Source organism: Pomacea canaliculata, linkage group LG14, assembly GCF_003073045.1.
Source record: "Pomacea canaliculata isolate SZHN2017 linkage group LG14, ASM307304v1, whole genome shotgun sequence".
Classification (NCBI taxonomy): Eukaryota; Metazoa; Mollusca; class Gastropoda; order Architaenioglossa; family Ampullariidae; genus Pomacea; species Pomacea canaliculata.
The window spans coordinates 9,125,516-9,144,952 of NC_037603.1; the positions used below are offsets into that span (position 1 = coordinate 9,125,516).

The 19,437-nt window shown below is 47.0% G+C and overlaps 1 protein-coding gene across 14 annotated transcripts in view; it reads right to left on the reverse strand.

Moving 5' to 3' along the window:
- LOC112555864 (muscleblind-like protein 2a) overlaps positions 1-19,437 on the reverse strand; it is a 110,942-nt gene that overhangs the window by 60,500 nt on the left and 31,005 nt on the right. For 6 of the 14 annotated variants that reach the window (XM_025224424.1, XM_025224422.1, XM_025224421.1 and 3 more), the window contains exons 1-2: positions 16,391-16,579; positions 5,474-5,538 (exon numbers count right to left, since the gene is read on the reverse strand). The gene's annotated coding sequence lies outside the window, so the exon portion shown is untranslated. The other 8 variants (XM_025224428.1, XM_025224427.1, XM_025224413.1 and 5 more) reach the window with 7 other exon arrangements.

The window sequence follows — 19,437 nt, forward strand, 5'->3', positions numbered from 1 at the left end:
GCGCAACGGTTAGCGCCTGTCACCAACACAATGAAGGTTGGCTGCCCAGAGTTCATTTCTCGTCTCGGGCACGCTGTTCTTTCTCTGCACGTGGCATCTGTTTACAGGGCTGGCTGCTTGCCGTGATATAGCCTCAGTTGCTGGCACGGCGTAAAACACCAATCCCCCCCTCTCAGCTACCTGTCCCGCCCAGAGGTGAGGGAATGAGCAGTACTCAGGGAACTTCATCAGAAATCCCTCTACGTCACACTGTGACGTCACTTTAAAACGTCTCGTCCGTTGACGGACAGTAGAACACGACATGCGACACTCTACACGGCGCACTACATGTGGATGATACACATACATGGTGTAGTGCTACAGATATACAGCACGCCACGTATACACTGTCTACTTCTGCTGGCAGTCACAAATGACAACAACAACAACGACAACGACACAGCTCGGTCACGATACCCACGGTCCTGAGTAGTTACTTGAGAGAGGTCCATGGCTCAGTACCCGTCAACCACCTCTTCTTGTAGTCATCACTGTGTGTAAAATAATAAGAATCCGCAGTGTTTAGGAATCTGTCCATAAATGTTATCTACATCCACTATCTGCTATCGTTTTCATCTACACTCGTCCTCCGTGGCAACCACGGCGTGGAAGTGTAGTGGCGGGAGCGAGGTGTAACCGTCCAGAGGGTGTAACAACATGAACACCAAGCTGCCTTTTGATTGTGGTCGGCCGTCACATCCCCATGGTGTGCGAGTTGGCTTAGTGTAGCACAGTCGTGTCTGTCTGTCTGTCTGTCTGTCAACGGTACAGCTGACAGCTGTCTCAACCCTCGTAGCCCCAGCTGTCTGTGACAAGAAGTCCACGGCCTCAGGTTGTTGTACTAGTGTGTGACCGGCCAGACGTGCGACGAGTGGTGACAGCTAGAGGGACGAGGAATAATTAGGCAACTAATGTTAACGGACGACTACCTCCGACGAACTAAGACACGACACACCTGTGTGGAGACACACACACCTGTTGTGGAGACACGAACACCTGTGTGGATCAGGAATGCTGTCAGTACTTGACCGTCCAGTCTCTAGAAACTGTATCACCTGCAAGTTCTGATTGATAGTTGATGTTATACTTGGTGTCACACACATTTACACAAGGGCGTGACACCATCACAACCTAGCAGCCGGTCAGTACGCATGGCTGGCGGAGCGTGTCGCAAGGGAAGGGTAGTATGTAGTATGTATATTATGTTATGGGAAACAACTGAGTTTACAGAAAAATCAGGAGAAAGGAATCCACTGGAGACGAGAAGTGTGCCGACGTGTGCCAGCAACTAGGGGCAAGGCTGTTGACCCCATCTACATCAAGACACGTGGTGTTGTGTGGATGGTCAGCGGTGTGGCCGGCCGTGTGCAGGGCATGCCGGTCCTCTCTGGCTTGTCTGGATACAGGAGGATGTGGCGTGTGCTCATGTCTAGGGGAAGCCAGTGTGGAGAGAGTATTCACACCTGGATATACACTCAAAAGTCCTACTCTCACATTCTGATAATTTCTGTTTTGTTGTTTATGACGTGTCAGGCAGAGCCACGAGGCTGGAGACCCAGGTCTCACTGTTTCTGCTGTTACAGAGAGACTTCAGGATTGGTAACAAGTTGGTAATCAAGTTTTATGTCCAAAGAATGCTGTGAACTAACTCTAGCGATGTTTCAAGTCGTCTTTGTCGGTCAGCGAGGTCTGTTATACACTTGAGCAAATGTTGGAAGTGCCTTGATTACATGTACACTGGGTATCTCACACAACATCATCTCAGACAATCTCAGACAATATCATCTCAGACAATCTCATCTCACACAATATCATCTCACACAATCTCATCTCAGACAATATCATCTCACACATCTCAGACAATATCATCTCACACAATCTCATCTCAGACAATCTCATCTCAGACAATATCATCTCACACAATATCATCTCAGACAATCTCATCTCAGACAATATCATCTCACACAATATCATCTCAGACAATCTCATCTCACACAATCTCATACAATATCCTCTCACACAATATCATCTCAGACAATCTCATCTCAGACAATATCATCTCACACAATCTCACACAATATCCTCTCACACAATATCCTCTCACACAATATCATCTCAGACAATATCATCTCACACAATATCATCTCAGACAACACCATCTCACACAATATCATCTCAGACAATATCATCTCACACAATCTCAGACAATATCATCTCAGACAACACCATCTCATACAATCTCACACAATCTCACACAATATCACACGCCCCACGACACTAAGCAGCCCCTTGCTGTGGGTCAGTCAGCACAGTCTGTCCTGATACTCAGCAGTCAGAGCTCCACTTTATTCTTGCTTACCACACAATTTCATACTCATGGAGTTTGGTAGATAGGTATGTAGGTTGTAGGTTGCAGCTAGCATTGTTATTTAGCCCTGTAAACTCCTGTCCAACTATCGCTATTTGCTGAGAGCATTTCAAATTCCTAAGGCTGTTCCTTGAATAAGACTATGGTCCACTGGGTCCCATCGCCTAAAGAACCGACGACCTTTGGGGAGAGTCTACAAATGAAAAAATGTAGTCATTGTGTAATAACTTGTCAAAACCGTCTTTCTGGGGTTACACACACACAAACACAAACACACAAGAAAAGCAGGCAGTAATCAGCTGTGGGCTGAATAAAAAAACAAACAAACAAAAAAACGCCCGAAGGACAGATGGTTGTATAAAAGGAACTGTGCGAATAAAGTATTGGCTGCTGTAGTGTGTACTCAGTGTGCAGGCGCTGACTTCACTGCGGAGCTACAGTGTGCAGGCGCTGACGTCACTGTGGAGCTACAGTGTGCAGGCGCTGACGTCACTGTGGAGCTACAGTGTGCAGGCGCTGACGTCACTGTGGAGGTACAGTGTGCAGGCGCTGACGTCACTGTGGAGGTACAGTGTGCAGGCGCTGACTTCACTGTGGAGCTACAGTGTGCAGGCGCTGACGTCACTGTGGAGGGACAGTGTGCAGGCGCTGACTTCACTGTGGAGGTACAGTGTGCAGGCGCTGACGTCACTGTGGAGCTACAGTGTGCAGGCGCTGAATGCTGCACCAAGAAAGACAGAGGACAAGGGCAGGGCGGCCCAGGCGCCATCACGGTCTGTAGGACCGTCTCCTACCACACACAACCCCGCACACAAAACAAGGGCATCCATGGGGGAGCTGGGGCAAGAGGGAGCCATCAGTAAACCTATGTTGCTCCTAAGAAGTCGAGTCACTCGGCGTCTGGGGAATACTGTGATGAATTCTCTCATATCCCGCTCTCACGTGTAGTAACCCTGGTACCGTGCAGACGACAGCTGACTGTAAACACGCCTGTCGCCCTGCCACCCCACACTGGCGACACCCTGATGTAGACTACCACTACATACCCCTCACACCACCGCCATATGTACGTGTATAGCGCCGCGCCAGTCTATCGAGTGTCTTTTGTGGTTTCCTTGACAACAAGGAGGTGAGTAGGTGGATGTAGTTTCACTATCAGCACGGCGCGGGCGACTGCCAACACCTTTTCAATCGAACTGACGCTCCATCATCTTTCTGACCTGTGAAATCAAGCCACCTGTTGTTTTTCCCGTGATAAACAGCTCATGTCATTAAAAAAACAAACAATTCACAGACTTTTGCGAGACAGCGAAGACTTTAATCAGCTGCTTTGCCGTTTTCAAGGAATGTTATGAAGCTAAGTATCACCGAGACTCCGGCACGGGTATCACAGCGCTACCCGACTACAAGACTGGGTCAAGGTTAGAGCTTTCATGGAACTCTCGACAGCCGGGGTCAGTGACCTGCCTAGTCATCTGCCTCCACTTACTCCCTCTCTACTGCATGCACAGCTACAGAAGGTTGTAAGGTTTGTAGCTTGGTCTCTACACCAAGACGGAGCGCTGTCCTGTCCACATGTTGACACCATCGTGTTGTGTTGTTGTTGTGTTGTTGTGTTTATTTTCTGGGTCTACTGCCTACAATCTACATCATGGACCACACACACACACATCCCGCTGGTCAAGAGTTGTACACATCCTGCGTTAGGACACGATCTCTATGGACAAGACCGAGACGACGGATTCAGCAAGTGTGAGATGACCACCACACACAGACCTGCCACACACTCACCGCTTGGTACTGGCGTCAAGACACATGCAGCTCGTGCAGCGGTCCACAGAGGAGCAGGCAACATGTCGTCTCATCACCAGCTACCCTCACACACCACACAGGAGCCGGCAACGTGTCGTCTCATCACCAGCTACACTCACACACCACACAGGAGTAGGCAACGTGTCGTCTCATCACTTTAACCCCACACCATCCTTCCCCTAACCCACAGGGCTTTCGTCCCGTTTCTGAACCTAGGAGGTAAGTTTGGGGTCGGGAAGGAGGCTGACAAGCAAACTAACATGCAGGTGCACGAAACCCGCAAGGTAGTTATGTAACAGGTAGTTATGTAACAGGTAGTTATGTAACAGGTAGTTATGTAAGACCCAGTGAGCTCACACTGACGTCACGCTTTGTTGCTTAACTACAGGTGCAGCAGCCGCACAAACTGCCATTTATATTACTCTGTGACGTACTTCTGACACGTATACACATTTATAGTACTCTGTGACGTCCTTCTGACATGTATACACATTTATAGTACTCTGTGACGTCCTTCTGACACGTATACACATTTATAGTACTCTGTGACGTCCTTCTGACACGTATACACATTTATAGTACTCTGTGACGTCCTTCTGACACGTATACACATTTATATTACTCTGTGACGTACTTCTGACACGTATACACATTTATAGTACTCTGTGACGTCCTTCTGACATGTATACACATTTATAGTACTCTGTGACGTCCTTCTGACATGTATACACATTTATATTACTCTGTGACGTACTTCTGACATGTATACACATTTATATTACTCTGTGACGTACTTCTGACGTGTATACACATTTATAGTACTCTGTGACGTACTTCTGACATGTATACACATTTATATTACTCTGTGACGTACTTCTGACATGTATACACATTTATAGTACTCTGTGACGTCCTTCTGACATGTATACACATTTATAGTACACTGTGACGTCCTTCTGACATGTATACACATTTATAGTACTCTGTGACGTCCTTCTGACATGTATACACATTTATATTACTCTGTGACGTACTTCTGACATGTATACACATTTATAGTACTCTGTGACGTACTTCTGACATGTATACACATTTATAGTACACTGTGACGTCCTTCTGACATGTATACACATTTATAGTACTCTGTGACGTACTTCTGACATGCATGCACACCTCTATTACTACGTCACGTACTCGTGACATGCATGTCCACTGACGTCTACAAGTCAAGAGAGAGAAGTGCACTGTACTCACCAGGCTCGACTGCAGCAGCGACTAGCGTTCACTTGTAGAAGCAGGCAGGGAAAGGAAGGACAACTCTGCAACACAAGAGGTCAGACGGGCGGTTACTCTCTCCTCCAGTTTTCGCCTCCCACATCCCTCTCTTACCTAGGAACAAGGGAATGATGACAAGGTTCTGTCACTATCCGCCAGGTGGCTACCGATACTCCGCAAGTCGTGTGTGTGTGAGGGGGGGGGGACAACTCTTGCACTCCCTCCCGTTAACTTTTGTTGAGGGGTGGGTAGAGGATAGGGTGTGGGGTGAGGTGCCTGCTGTACCCCACCTTCCCGCTGCTACTGCAAGAAACCAGTAGAAGGTAAGCCCTGGCCACCCTGGTATAGCAAAGTCCCGTCACGTGACCTGCGACTATCCTTAGCGCCGTGTGCACCACCCTGGAGTGTCTACACTAATTTACAGTACGCCTAATGTATCTAATCAATATCTCACACGATATCAAACAAGTGATTTATTCCCGTGAAACAAGTCTTGTACAAAGGGGGGGGGAGGAGCTGGGGTGTGGGGTGGAAGTGACAAACCGCTCTCTTGCCAGACCCCATCCCAACCTCCCTGCCCCGCCCGTCAGAATGGAGAACGACATACCCGCGACCCCCTGTTTGTGTGACTGGTGTGCATATGACCCACACAACCCCTCCCCCTTCCAATCACTCGGCTCGTCACACAGAGTGGCATGACGTGCCAAATCCCGACTGTCGACCACGTGGTCAAGCCTAGCATCAAGGACTGTAACGAAATGTTTAGGAGCAAGCGTGGTGGTCACGTGTCGACTGCCTTCACTGACCTTCCCTCAACCCACCTGACCTCTCATCCCTTCTTCCGGGTGTCACTGGGGACTGGAATGACCTGAAATGACCCTTTCGTGACGCCAGGATTGCGGGGACCGTTGTTAGCCACAAAGAAGTATTAACGGGACTGCCTGCCCTGAGTGACTAAACTCGTCCAGACAACTGACGAAACTGCCAAAGTTACCGACCCACTCCTTAGACGCCGGCCATCTGGCCTGCTCCTCCTTATCTGTATAATAGGACGTGACATCATACAGCGTGACATCCTGTGACACTGTGGTTTATGGCAGCGTGACATCCTGTGGACTGTGGTCTATGCCTCTATGGCTTTATACCTGACAGCGTGACAGCCTGCGAGTGTAGTCTATATGTTCACACCTAAGAACGTGACAGTTTGTGTGTCTATGTATTCTATGTTCACACCTGACAAGGTGACAGTCTGCAGTCTATATATTATATGTTCACACCTGACCACGTGACAGTCTGCAGTCTATATATTATATGTTCACACCTGACAAGGTGACAGTCTGCAGTCTATATATTCTATGTTCACACCTGACCACGTGACAATTTACGGGTGTGATAGCCCACTGATAGCCCATGTCACTGTGCACCACTGATAGCCCATGTCAGGGCTGGGCGGCCAGTTACTCAGAATCACAGGAGCTAGGGGACTGAACGCCGGTTGTGCTGTCTGAGTGGTCCACCATACCCAGTGGTGGGATGGGGTAAGGGAGGCGACAAGGAGGATAAAGGGGAGACAAGGCGTGTAAGTGGCTGCATGACTGTCGCTAATTGCACTACTGCTGCAGTCTGCCAGGTAAGCTGTCCCTGACCTACACCAGTCTCCACCTCCACAGATACAACAAAGGTAAACAACTGAAAGCCTCACCTCCGTGCTAGAACTGCACCCCTCTTTCTGGGGGTTACGGGAACAGGGGAGGGGGGTGTTTTCCAGCCAGAGAACGTTTTGAGACCAATAATGTCGCACCTCTATCTCTAGACCAGCATGACCACCAGGCAGCACTTCCAACATTGCCACGTAGACTTCCAGCATCAACCGTCAGGGTCTCCATCCAGTACAACTATGTTAACCTGTTGTTAACCCTCCCACCCCGGATACTGCCTCATCTGCACACAACTGTAGACCACACAACAACAAAGTGTATTGTAGCGAGTTGTGCACGCTCAGTGGTCACTCACCACCACCTCCAGGAGAGCACTTGATGACATGTACATCGTGGAATGCTACAGCCACGTCAACAACACGCCACAAGGCATCAGTGACATGAACACCACGATGGCACTGACAGCAAACGTCTGACGGACTGCCACAACAACTTGCTGTCAGGACAACAATGACCACGTCCTTGTGTCTGCGCGCGCATCTAGCGGTGGTGGGGGAGATGTAATCTTGTGTGATGTGTTGTTGGTGTTGACTGTCCACTTCCGCTACCCCTGGTCACCAGGACACCTGACGACGACGACTGACACCAGGACACCTGACGACGACGACAGACACCTCGAGTCTTCGAGCGACGACTGGCACCGGGACAAGGTCAGCTGTAAGGGGCAGGTAAGCTGTGCACTCCCCCTCTCCCCCCCCCGCGCATTTTTCCTCGTGACGAGGCAGACAGCAGCAAATCGCGGAGATGACGTCCAGTGCGCCGTCGGATGGCGCTGGTGTCGCCGCCGTCCGATCACGTGGTCAGAGACATGGACCCCGCTGGCCAAGGCTGCAGGCTGTGGGGTCGGGAGGTGCGCGCGCGGCCCACCAGTCCTCAAGGCGGCCTTATCTGGCGAGACTGCAGTCTTTCAAAAAGAAATCATGTGATTGAGTCATCCAGTCTCCACGGCGAGCAGCCCGCTCAACTTCAATGCCTCCCCCCCCCCAACACACACACCCTCACCCCTCAGGCCGCGCCGCTCCCTGCCCTTCCGTCCGACCCCCCACACTCTCACCCCACACTTGCACAGTCAGCGGCTCACCAGCAAGACGCAATGATAGTGCACTGCCCTCCACCTCCACTAACCCTCTCACATCCTGTCCACCACCTACTCACAAACAAGGGTTGCTACCGGACTGACAAGTGCAACGACACAAGTGTCTACACCTTGCTTTTGCACCTAACTTGCTATAGTGTCTACACGACTCTCACAAAGACAGTTTGCTTTGGTGTCTACACCTTTGTCTACACGACTCTCACAAAGACAGTTTGCTTTGGTGTCTACAACTTTGTCTACATGTCTACACGTTTGTCTACACGACTCTCACAAAGACAGTTTGCTTTGGTGTCTACAACTTTGTCTACATGTCTACACGACTCTCACAAAGACAGTTTGCTTTGGTGTCTACACCTTTGTCTACACGACGCTTGCACCAAGCTTGCTTGAGTGTCTACACCTTTGTGCTCACAGACTGGGGGGAAGAGTAGGTGGGGGTGAGAGAGCACGACAGACATCTCCATACAAAACAATATTTACTGCCGGCCAAGAGCAAGAAGCCCACAGTCTGCGTGCAGTGCGCCAACACGGGGTAGGGGTAGGGGTGGGAGAAACCCACCTAAAATGCCGGATTGCATTTCTGGGAAGACCTCCCCTCCCCTCCCGCTCCAGTAATCAAGCCTCTTCCTGCAGCAGGAGTGTTGGTGTGCGCGGTGGTGTAGGGTAGTGCGGTGTGCAGGTCAGGGCGACTTGAGGAGCAGGGTGCTGACAAACCCTAGTGTCAACAGTGCACTCCAGCAGCCCGCCTCCCGCTCCACTAACACCCGCTGACAGGCGGCAGCAGCAGCAAGGAGGGGGGCAATCAGCCTCAAACACAGAAAGGGCGCGCTACTGGGACACCCCCATCAACCCCCTCCTTCTCTGAGATTTGTCACATGGGGGGGTGGTGGTGGTGGTGGCCGGAATCGTCGTGTCCGGGAAGGCGACCGAGAGGGAGGGGGAGGTCCAAGACCGTAAGTGGCCTTCCGCACATGTGAGCAGCATTCACTAAGTGTGCCAGCGTGGGTGCGCGACCCTCAACATAGGCTTGCCATCCCTTACCACCCAACCCCACCCCACGAGGGGAGGACTCGGCACCTGCTCACTGACGTCACGCCGACAGGAGAGCCTTCCGACACAGCTTGCAGGACTGGGGGAGCCGTGGTCTGTGTGTGTGAGCCAGGCTAGTGTCCCCCTCCTGATATGTGCACCCACAATGGACACGGTGCTGCACGAACACTGGGCAGTCAACCGTGACGGCTACTGCACCGCCTGATGCGCCGCTTTACTAGCATGTCGGTGACATCATTGGTAGTGGTCTGCAGCCTGCAGTACACTAGTCTGTAGGTAATAACACACTAGCTTAGCCTGAAACCTATAGTACACTAGCCGCAGCCACTAACTTAGCTCAGCCTGAAACCTATAGTCCACTAGTTTGCAGCCTATAGTACATTAGTCTGTAGCTAAGTGCCTCAACTTCCAGAAGGATGCCCACAAGGAAGGTTCACAATTTCAACCACTATCTAGTGCTCTAAAAGCCTTCAAATAAAAGTCTTGACTGGATCACTGGTTTCAACAGAGCTGATGCAGAGTAATGTGCAGCCTCTAGCAGGCTGGTGAGCTGGCCAGGATGATGTCAGGTAAAAGACTTCATTAGCTAGACACGTTGCTAACCATTAGCAGATTACAAAGGTAGCACTTCAACTAGCAAAGTACAATAGGCAATGAAGTCAGCAAAGTATGACTAAATAACGAGATCACAATAGAGATGTGTCTGCATTAAGGCCATTGTAATGGCCCATTCATTTTCCGTGGTGCTGGGTAACTGACAGCTACGCTTTGGCCGAGCGTGTTGGATTGTAATATCTTTCCCATGATGTCAGAAACACAGGGCCAGGTGGTCCAGCTACACTTTGTAGGGATGATCCCCTGCACTAATAAAATGAAAGTCAGCGGGCATTCCTGCTAAATACTTAAGTCAGCAGGACGTTAATGGGGGCATTAAACCATCATAAAACATGAGCAGCATTTGGGAAATGACTTTGAAAAAAGAACATAATCAAATAGAGACCAACAAATTGATAACAATACCTACAGATTTCTCATAAATAAATAATCATAGGAAAGACACACTGAACTTCATAATATGCCAGAAACATGCACTACCTACTCAGAAACTATTCAAAGCCTGCCGCAAGGCATTAATGGCTCATGAACACACATTATCAGGCGAGACCAGTTCAGGAAAATATCACTAACAAGTAGTCCATGCTGTGTGTCAGCCGTTACACCCTTCACTCATCACTCCATGATAAAGCAGACCCACTGCAGTCCCTGCTAGCCGCACCGCACCGCCGACATGCAGTCACATTAACCACATACTTTTATAGCCTAACCCAGGGATGCACAACCTACGGCCCGCGGGCCATATCCGGCCCGCAACGCGGTGCCATCCGGCCCGCGAAACTTCTCCCCACAGTGCAGGAAATCGGCATGTTAGTAATAAAAGAAGACCTTAAAAAAATGAAAAAAAAGGAAGAAGAAGTATTTATCCCCACGTAGGGGCGTCTCGCAATCTTTTTTTCGATGGACGAACATTTCGATTCAGTGCTCCGACTTGGTGTCTCTACGATGAGGCCGGACATTCTGAAGTTGGTTTCGGGAAAACAACTTCAAATATCCCACTAATTACCACATAATTAATGGTAAGTACAACTTGTTTCTAATAAAAAATGGTATCTGCTCTCTTTTTTTTATTTTTTTTGTATTTTTGCGGTGAAGTGGCATGCGACACGGCTGTCCGAAATGGATATGGCCCGCAGGCCGAAAAAGGTTGTGCATCACTGGCCTAACCCATTCAGTATAAGCACCTGCACAAAGCCCTGAAGCTGTTCAAGGAGAAGGCTACACGATGGCCCTGGACTCTGGCCAGTCACAAGGTGAAGCCACTCAACCACCACAGCCTAATGCTTCTCAATGTGCTGAATCAGGATAATGCCACACTCACTGGCACCATGCAGTCCCATAAACAATTTGAGAATTTGTTGAAGACTGTCCCAGCTGTCCCGAAAAGCTTGCTAAATGAACCTATCCTTGGTATCCGTTCTAAAGGGATAGTCACAAGCACGGGATCATTGTCTCCACCACTTCTACATACCATCTCTACATCAACATATCACTGCTGTATGTCAGCATAAATATAGAATTCTCTAGAAGTGGCAAAATTAACACAATGATAAAACAATCAAATACCAGCTTCAGCCCAGCCTGATGGAAACTTGCAGAAATCACCTTTTATTTTTTAAAATGCAGATTCCATCCCTTTACAAAGACACCAGGCATGCCAGAGCTGCGAGTTTCACATTCTACCCTTGTCTTCCCCTCACTATGAACAGACTTGCACCTGAGGTCTTATGATAGCCATCACCTACTGTGATAACTATCACTTACTGTGCACCGACAGTCTGACATGAGGTCTTACAATACCATCGGTAACAATCCTTAGCTAAATCACAGAAAAATAAATAACTCTTCATCTTGATACTTATTGTAGATGTAGGAACTGAGCATTGTGACTAAACACATTACGCACAACACACAGAAGCTTCAGGAACATGTCGGCTGCAAATGTTTTCTTAAACAACTGAGCTGCTAGGTATGGCTTGTCATGCTTTCTAGAAAAATGCCTTCTATACAAAAACACTGTCAAAGTAAGCATCAGCCAAGACACCTGTACACTGCGAGCAAAACTGCACAGTGTTCTAACATCATCAAACCATTAATAAATAAAATCATAAGCATTCGATTTATAAATCATAGGTTTAGTGATCACAGATATGTTAGACTGTGTGAGGTGGCCACAAGGTACAACCTACTGCTCTCTGTGAAACATATCACCTGGCATGCTGGCAACACCGATACATCTACCCACAAGAACAGGCAAAATAATCCTGTGCATCTTTCTATTTTTTGTTTCATTGAAGCATCATTTGTAATCATATACAAGAGTTGTGTGGCTATCCAGCCAAATCTTTTATGTGATTTCCATTCTGGGTTATTTCTTGGGATATTTGTGCCTTCTCTTGTCCATTCTGCAGATGCTTGTTTATTTTTAATGCTATTAGCTAAAGGTTCATCACAGAAGAATTTTAGATACGAAGCGTCACATACTGGAATGATCTAGCAAATCTGCAGCTGACCTGTATTTTTGTAATGAGTTCTTGAAGAGACTGCAACCAGGATATTGACTGTGCACTTCTGACTGCCACTATGTCAAAGAGCAAGGGCTAAAGGTCACACGATGATTACAGTTGACAGCAGGAAACAGATAAGTACACAGACATGCGTTGCATCATGTGACTTCTACTGGGTCCCATCATTTATACTTTTGTGAAACGGAACTGATGTTACCAACTCATGAAGATGAAAAAAAAACCAACTTTGCTCTGTTAAGCAAATCTCTGTGATGCAAAATGTTATAAAACATCAATTCTGTTTTGCAAAAGACTAAATGATGAGACCCAGAAGTGACATGATGCAATATCCTGTATGCAGCATGCATCTCAGTAGATACATGAGTATATGATGTAGTAATGCCATAGTCTGACATTTAAAACACACCTAGACTAGATATTTCACCACATCTTAAGTTCACAGTTCATATGCATGCCAGCCTATAATTATAATCCACATGATCATATAATCCATGTCTATGAGTAATGAAGCATTCACAAGTTTAAATAAATTTAAATCTCTCATGTTCGTCTCTGCTTCGAACGCAGTGTTCACCTCAACCACCAGAACAAGTTCTAGGACAAGACTGATCAAGCCTGACATCAGAGTGTACATGGACCGACCATGACATGGCTTAAGCAACATGAGAAAAAACAAATTGAATAACAACTAAAAATCGTTGAACCATCCCTTCCCAACCTTGCAAAGTGGCTGTGTCTCCTAAAGCATGCATTTAAATCCCCCACCTTCCTGTCCACAACATTAATGGTGTGCACACTTGGACAAGCATGCACACACCAATGGCCTGACCTCTACCTTTGCCTCACTAAACCTCGCCTTGTGCATGACTCACAGCGCAAGACACCTTTGTTGCAAGGTCTGATACCAAGCTTCCTCCATTTTTTTCTCTTGTCAACACAGGTAAGATTGTGATAGCTGCAGGTAAGATAAGACTGCCGGGTAAAACACTCCCTTCACCTTTACAAGGAACCTGGAGAAGCTCTCCTCAGCTTTCCCCCTCCCCACAACAGCAAACACCTGTGTGAATGTGCAGGTACAGTCAACTAAACAATTGTAAGCAAGAACACTCCTTCAAACCACAGAAAAAAAAACATTGCAGAAAATGTCACACTGCATCCTACACAGAACAATCCTAAGTGTTTTGGATCCCTGCAAATAAAATGTAAATACTCTTTCAAAAGACAGCAGAACATAATGCAGTTTTACTTCATAAACCTGTTTGCCTGGGAATTAGTGGCTCAGCAAGCACTCCGGTGTTTATAGCTGCCATGAAATGAAGGAAAACGTACAGGGGGAAAAACCTGCAAAACCCGTTTGTGAAGACAAGTCCATGACCCCATCTGCCCACAACGACAAGCACCACTCCTTATGCTAAGAACAGCAGTGAGTAAGTACAAAGTGGGCGAATGTGTACACTGATGCTCTCTCTTACACACACAAATAAAGTGGCAGCACATTATGGAATGCTACTAAAGAGCGGCAGCCACTGCTCGAATAAATGTGCTACATACAGTAAAGACCTTCCACAACATCAACTCAAATTTTTGATGTACTTTGCTACATAAACATCATCTCTATTATGACAAACATGCTAACCCAGCGTGACATACAACTAACAATATGGTTTCTAGTCAAAATGACCAAGCCCTGTTCATTTATTATTTCTTTGTTTCCTCCAACATATGAGTTGATTAACAACCATTCGCAGAATTCATGTTGTTATAAAAATGTGAATCTTGGTATGAACTCTTTGTGCAACTTTTTAAATACAGATATCATGTTTAAAAACTATAAATAGCACAATTTGAGAGAGCATATGTATACCATGGCACATGTGTGTTGATCAATTATCAGAAGAGTTATTTACCCTATAAATCTTCAATAAAGAGCAAAATTAGAGGAATAAGCACGACAGAGCAAAAACAAGAAAAAGATGAGCTTTGATTACAACAGTTAAATAAATGAACTTGAATTTGTAGATATCCGAAGTTATGGTTCATGAAATGAAAGTAGATGGGTTAACTTCCCTAATAAGACCCCTCTCAGTATAGACATGATTTGATGGTGAGATTTTAATGTATTATAAACAGATCATACATAGTTCACTGGAAAAAAACAGCTTTAAAATGCTTCCTCTCAGTGTTGAAAAGGCTGTATAAAATAAATGTAAAATATGGCACAATAAATACATGATTGCTAGTCAGAAATGTTACTTTCATTTTCAGTCTACATTTTATCTCTGAGTTCAGTTATGATCACGATCTAAAAGTATATCACCCATGTGTTCATGAGTATATAAAGGCATGGCTGGATCTGAATATATTTGCTTATTTATGTACGTACCTGCCAGAATGCATGCTTATTTGTTAGTCAGTTATAAACTCCCCAGTACTAACAACTTTTCACTGATTTTTGATGATCAGTCAGCAATAAATACCAATGATTTGAAAGTAACAATGAACATGTCTACTTGCATGTATTAATTAGAAGAAAATTCAAATTTTGCAACATTTCTAGTCATTGGATGTCTCCTATTATCCCCTCCGCTATCTTCTCCACTCAGTCCCAGTAGCATTTATAGCTAAGCTACACTGCTATTCACAAAGGTCAAATACACAAAGGTCTGCTTTCAAATTGTGGGAAACAGAAACTTTCACTTTACCTGATGCAGGACATTCAGATAATGTCAGTTTTCTCCCTTTAGAGTGTGAAAAGCACCTCCACCCACCCTACAGTATCTCTCTTCCTCTTTCTCTTCCCTATTGGAGCGGATGGCAGCTGTACTGAGTCATACAGTGAATTGAATTTAAAAAAAGAAACTGAGACCTGCGGGCAATTTTCCTTGTATTTCAATCTGGGGGTGAACTCTGCTTCTACTTCCTCATCACGCTAATCTTTCTATTTTCTACTAACCCTTGTGAAGGCTGCCACCTTGTCACCCAATAAGATCCAATGATAGGCTACACAATAAAAGAATCACATGTTCATTTCTGAGTCAACAATATACAAGATGTTTGTAAAAGTGTAATAGGCCATCACAACTGATATAAAATCATGAAGTATTTAAATGTATTCGATCATCATGCTCTTACCCCTTCTATCCTTTGAAATAAGTAAATATTTTAACTTTTAAAGACTTAATCATAGATTAGCTGCTTCTCTTATAATTAGTAGAGCAAAGTAACAAACCTACTGCACATAGTATGTCAAAGATGTATCCTGGAAAGACGAAAAAGACACCATTTTGACTTTAAATCAGGTCAAACAAACAAGGGAGTTGAGCTGCTTGTGTGACCCACAACTGTTCAACAGAGCTGTTATGAGAGCGAAATGCGCACTAACCTAGCTGTGGACTGGGGCTGCGTCGCAAGTCGTGGCTGTAAGACTCATCGTGTAAGTACCACAATACATTCCTGTCGCCCACAGCAAGTAAACAATAAGAACGCAAAACCCCCTACAAAAAACATCAAGCTGCGGAGCAGTGGAAATCTTTGCCTTGTGATTCACTCTCAAAGCATGTCCTCGTTTCCCTAGTCTGTCTCAAAAATGATGTAGTCATCTACCACGAAGTTTGGCGAGCGAGGTCACAACTGTCAGCCGGAGGCCAGCACTAAATAATACACTATGGAGACCGACGATCGCTTGTACGTCTGTACAGGACAAAGGTCAGCGGCGTGGAGTCAAGGCGCGGGTGTCTGGCGCAGTGCAATTCCCAGTGCGGTAAACTGTTGCAGTTTCCGTCTCGACGGCGGCTGGCGACACAGAAAAGACACAGAGAGACCGACAGACAGACCAGACATCGCGCCACCCAGACGCGGGGCCAGCACACCGACAGGCCGAGCTACTCACCTCGCGCTCTCGCCGCACACATCCGCTGATCACGACGGACAAGGAACAATGTAGGTGACACAATCGCCAGGTAAGCAAAGCGCTACAAAGCTGCTGCCTGCAGACACACAGTCTACAAACACAAGTCTGCGCTGAAAAGCGAAAAGAAAGCGAGTCTGCAGTCCATACTACTTCCGGCTGCAGCCGAGCATGCGCAGTGTCAACGTCGGCGGCCATTGAGCGCGAGGCGGCGAGGCCTGTCAGGGAGGCGCAGCCAGCGCCAGGGCGTAGAGGCTCGCACGGCGCCGTTATTATCACGTAACAGGAATGGCGGCGAGCCGAGCCTCCACGGGTCAGGTCAGTTATAATCGAAACTTACGACCACGGAGTCTGCGTCGAGCGACTAAATCTAAAGCAAACTTTGGCGAGAAGCGGGCAAGCTTCCATACGATCTGTCGTGACAATCAGGCGACAAGGCAGGCGGGGGAAACAACGGGCCGGGGATACAGCGGCTATCACTTTCAAAACCTGGCCATTTCCGTTTGAAAAAAATTAACACTATGGAAACCAGAAATGAGGTGGAAGCTGTAGTCCTGACGGTCTGACAGAAAAATCCATCTTCACGCGATCGATAAAGCAATTTAAGGTGCGAGGTGGCTTTTCAAAGACTGATCCGGCATTTAACCGGATTTCAAATTACGATCTAGCTGCAGAAGTAAATATGTCTCATCCTGCACTCTTTTTGTCACATCTTGTCTTAATTAAAGCACTCGGTGACTACCTCTCCCCCGTGCACCCACTACTCAGTGTGTGCGTGTTCAATCAGTGGGAGACACAAGAGCGCTTCTTCACTAAAAGAAAGAATTAGTCGCAAAGTGAGGTGAGCAGCAGCCAGCAGCCCAGGAGGCAGCGCGGGTTTCTCTTCCATCAACCCAGGGTTGTCGTTGACAGGGTTGACTCCGGGTGCAGAGTGCGCACGCATTTTCAGGCCTTCATTCGCAAACCTCCCAGACTGGCGCTGGCTACTTGCTTACTTGTGACACAAACAAACAAAACCCCTTAAACAAAATACAATAAAATCTTTTTCCATACTTCTCATTTGAACTTCTTGCTTTGATCTTTGGAAGCAGTGGACAATGTAGAGTGTGGGACTGAGTGACGGGCAAGGATTCACACCAGCCTGCTTGATGGCAAGGCAAGGCGAACTGTCGCAGGTCAGGAAACCAGGGAATCTACATTCTGTCAACAGAGAGGGAGGCAGTCCCTACTCTGTCTTCAGGGGACCGAGAAATGTTGAGGCTTAGAAAAAATGATGATCATACTGGTCCCGTTTGCCAGGGTTAGCTCCCCGGCGATATGCTGCGAACAGTCGTGAATGTGTGTGACAAACCTGTTGACCTTCTGTAAGACACGTTTATTGACTCTCTGTGATTAGGACAAGATGACAAGTCTGGTGACTTTCTGTGATTAGGACAAGATGACAAGTCTGGTGACTTTCTGTGATTAGGACAAGATGACAAGTCTGGTGACTTTCTGTGATTAGGACAAGATGACAAGTCTGGTGACTTTCTGTGTTTAGGACAAGATGACAAGTCTGGTGACTTTCTGTGTTTAGGACAAGATGACAAGTCTGGTGACTTTCTGTCTAGTGAGTGGTGGTAGCTTGAGACTGCCGGCAGTACTCAGCGGGCTGAAGGACAGAAGCTGCTGGAAATCGCTTTCTTTATTCTCTTGTTGACGTCAGATACAAGGACTTTATTCTCTTGTTGACGTCAGATACAAGGACTTTATTCTCTTGTTGACGTCAGATACAAGGACTTTATTCTCTTGTTGACGTCAGATACAAGGACTTTATTCTCTTGTTGACGTCAGATACAAGGACTTTATTCTCTTGTTGACGTCAGATACAAGGACTTTATTCTCTTGTTGACGTCAGATACAAGGACTTTATTCTCTTGTTGACGTCAGATACAAGGACTTTATTCTCTTGTTGACGTCAGATACAAGGACTTTATTCTCTTGTTGACGTCAGATACATGTGATAAACATTTACATGTGATAAGACAGATGAAGCAGTCGTCATGCCTGTGAGAGCGTGGTCCACCTCTGCCTCCTCCTCCTCCAGCTGGGACTCGAGTCATCTCCCCCTGTCAGTCCCCCTCCTCTGTACAAGAGTAGCCACCCGTATACAGTCCGTGATGCAGACTGAGGTGCTGTTCAACTGGAGATGAAAGGCTCACAACGAGACTGGCGTACAGACAGCTAACCCTAGCTTTGCAAAGAAAGTCAAACTATCCACTTGCTATGTAGTCTACATGTTCATGGAAATACCAGTTAATAGTTCGCATCGGCAGACTGGGACACAACTGTCCATCAGTCACTTTTAGTAATTAAAGTGGACTGCCACATAGTCACGTGACCATGTCACGATGCACAGCTGTGTGGATATAGTTGAAAACAAGTCTCACTGCCATGTGAGTTGATGCACAGTCTGCTGTCTTACAACAGAGGTACAGGTAGAGGACAAGAGAGGTACAGGTAGAGGACAGCAGAGGTACAGGTAGAGGACAAGAGAGGTACAGGTAGAGGACAGCAGAGGTACAGGTAGTGGACAACAGAGGTACAGGTAGAGGACAAGAGAGGTACAGGTAGAGGACAGCAGAGGTACAGGTAGAGGACAACAGAGGTACAGGTAGAGGACAAGAGAGGTACAGGTAGAGGACAGCAGAGGTACAGGTAGAGGACAAGAGAGGTACAGGTAGAGGACAGCAGAGGTACAGGTAGAGGACAACAGAGGTACAGGTAGAGGACAAGAGAGGTACAGGTAGAGGACAGCAGAGGTACAGGTAGAGGACAGCAGAGGTACAGGTAGAGGACAACAGAGGTACAGGTAGAGGACAGCAGAGGTACAGGTAGAGGACAGCAGAGGTACAGGTAGAGGACAAGAGAGGTACAGGTAGAGGACAGCAGAGGTACAGGTAGAGGACAAGAGAGGTACAGGTAGAGGACAGCAGAGGTACAGGTAGAGGACAAGAGAGGTACAGGTAGAGGACAAGAGAGGTACAGGT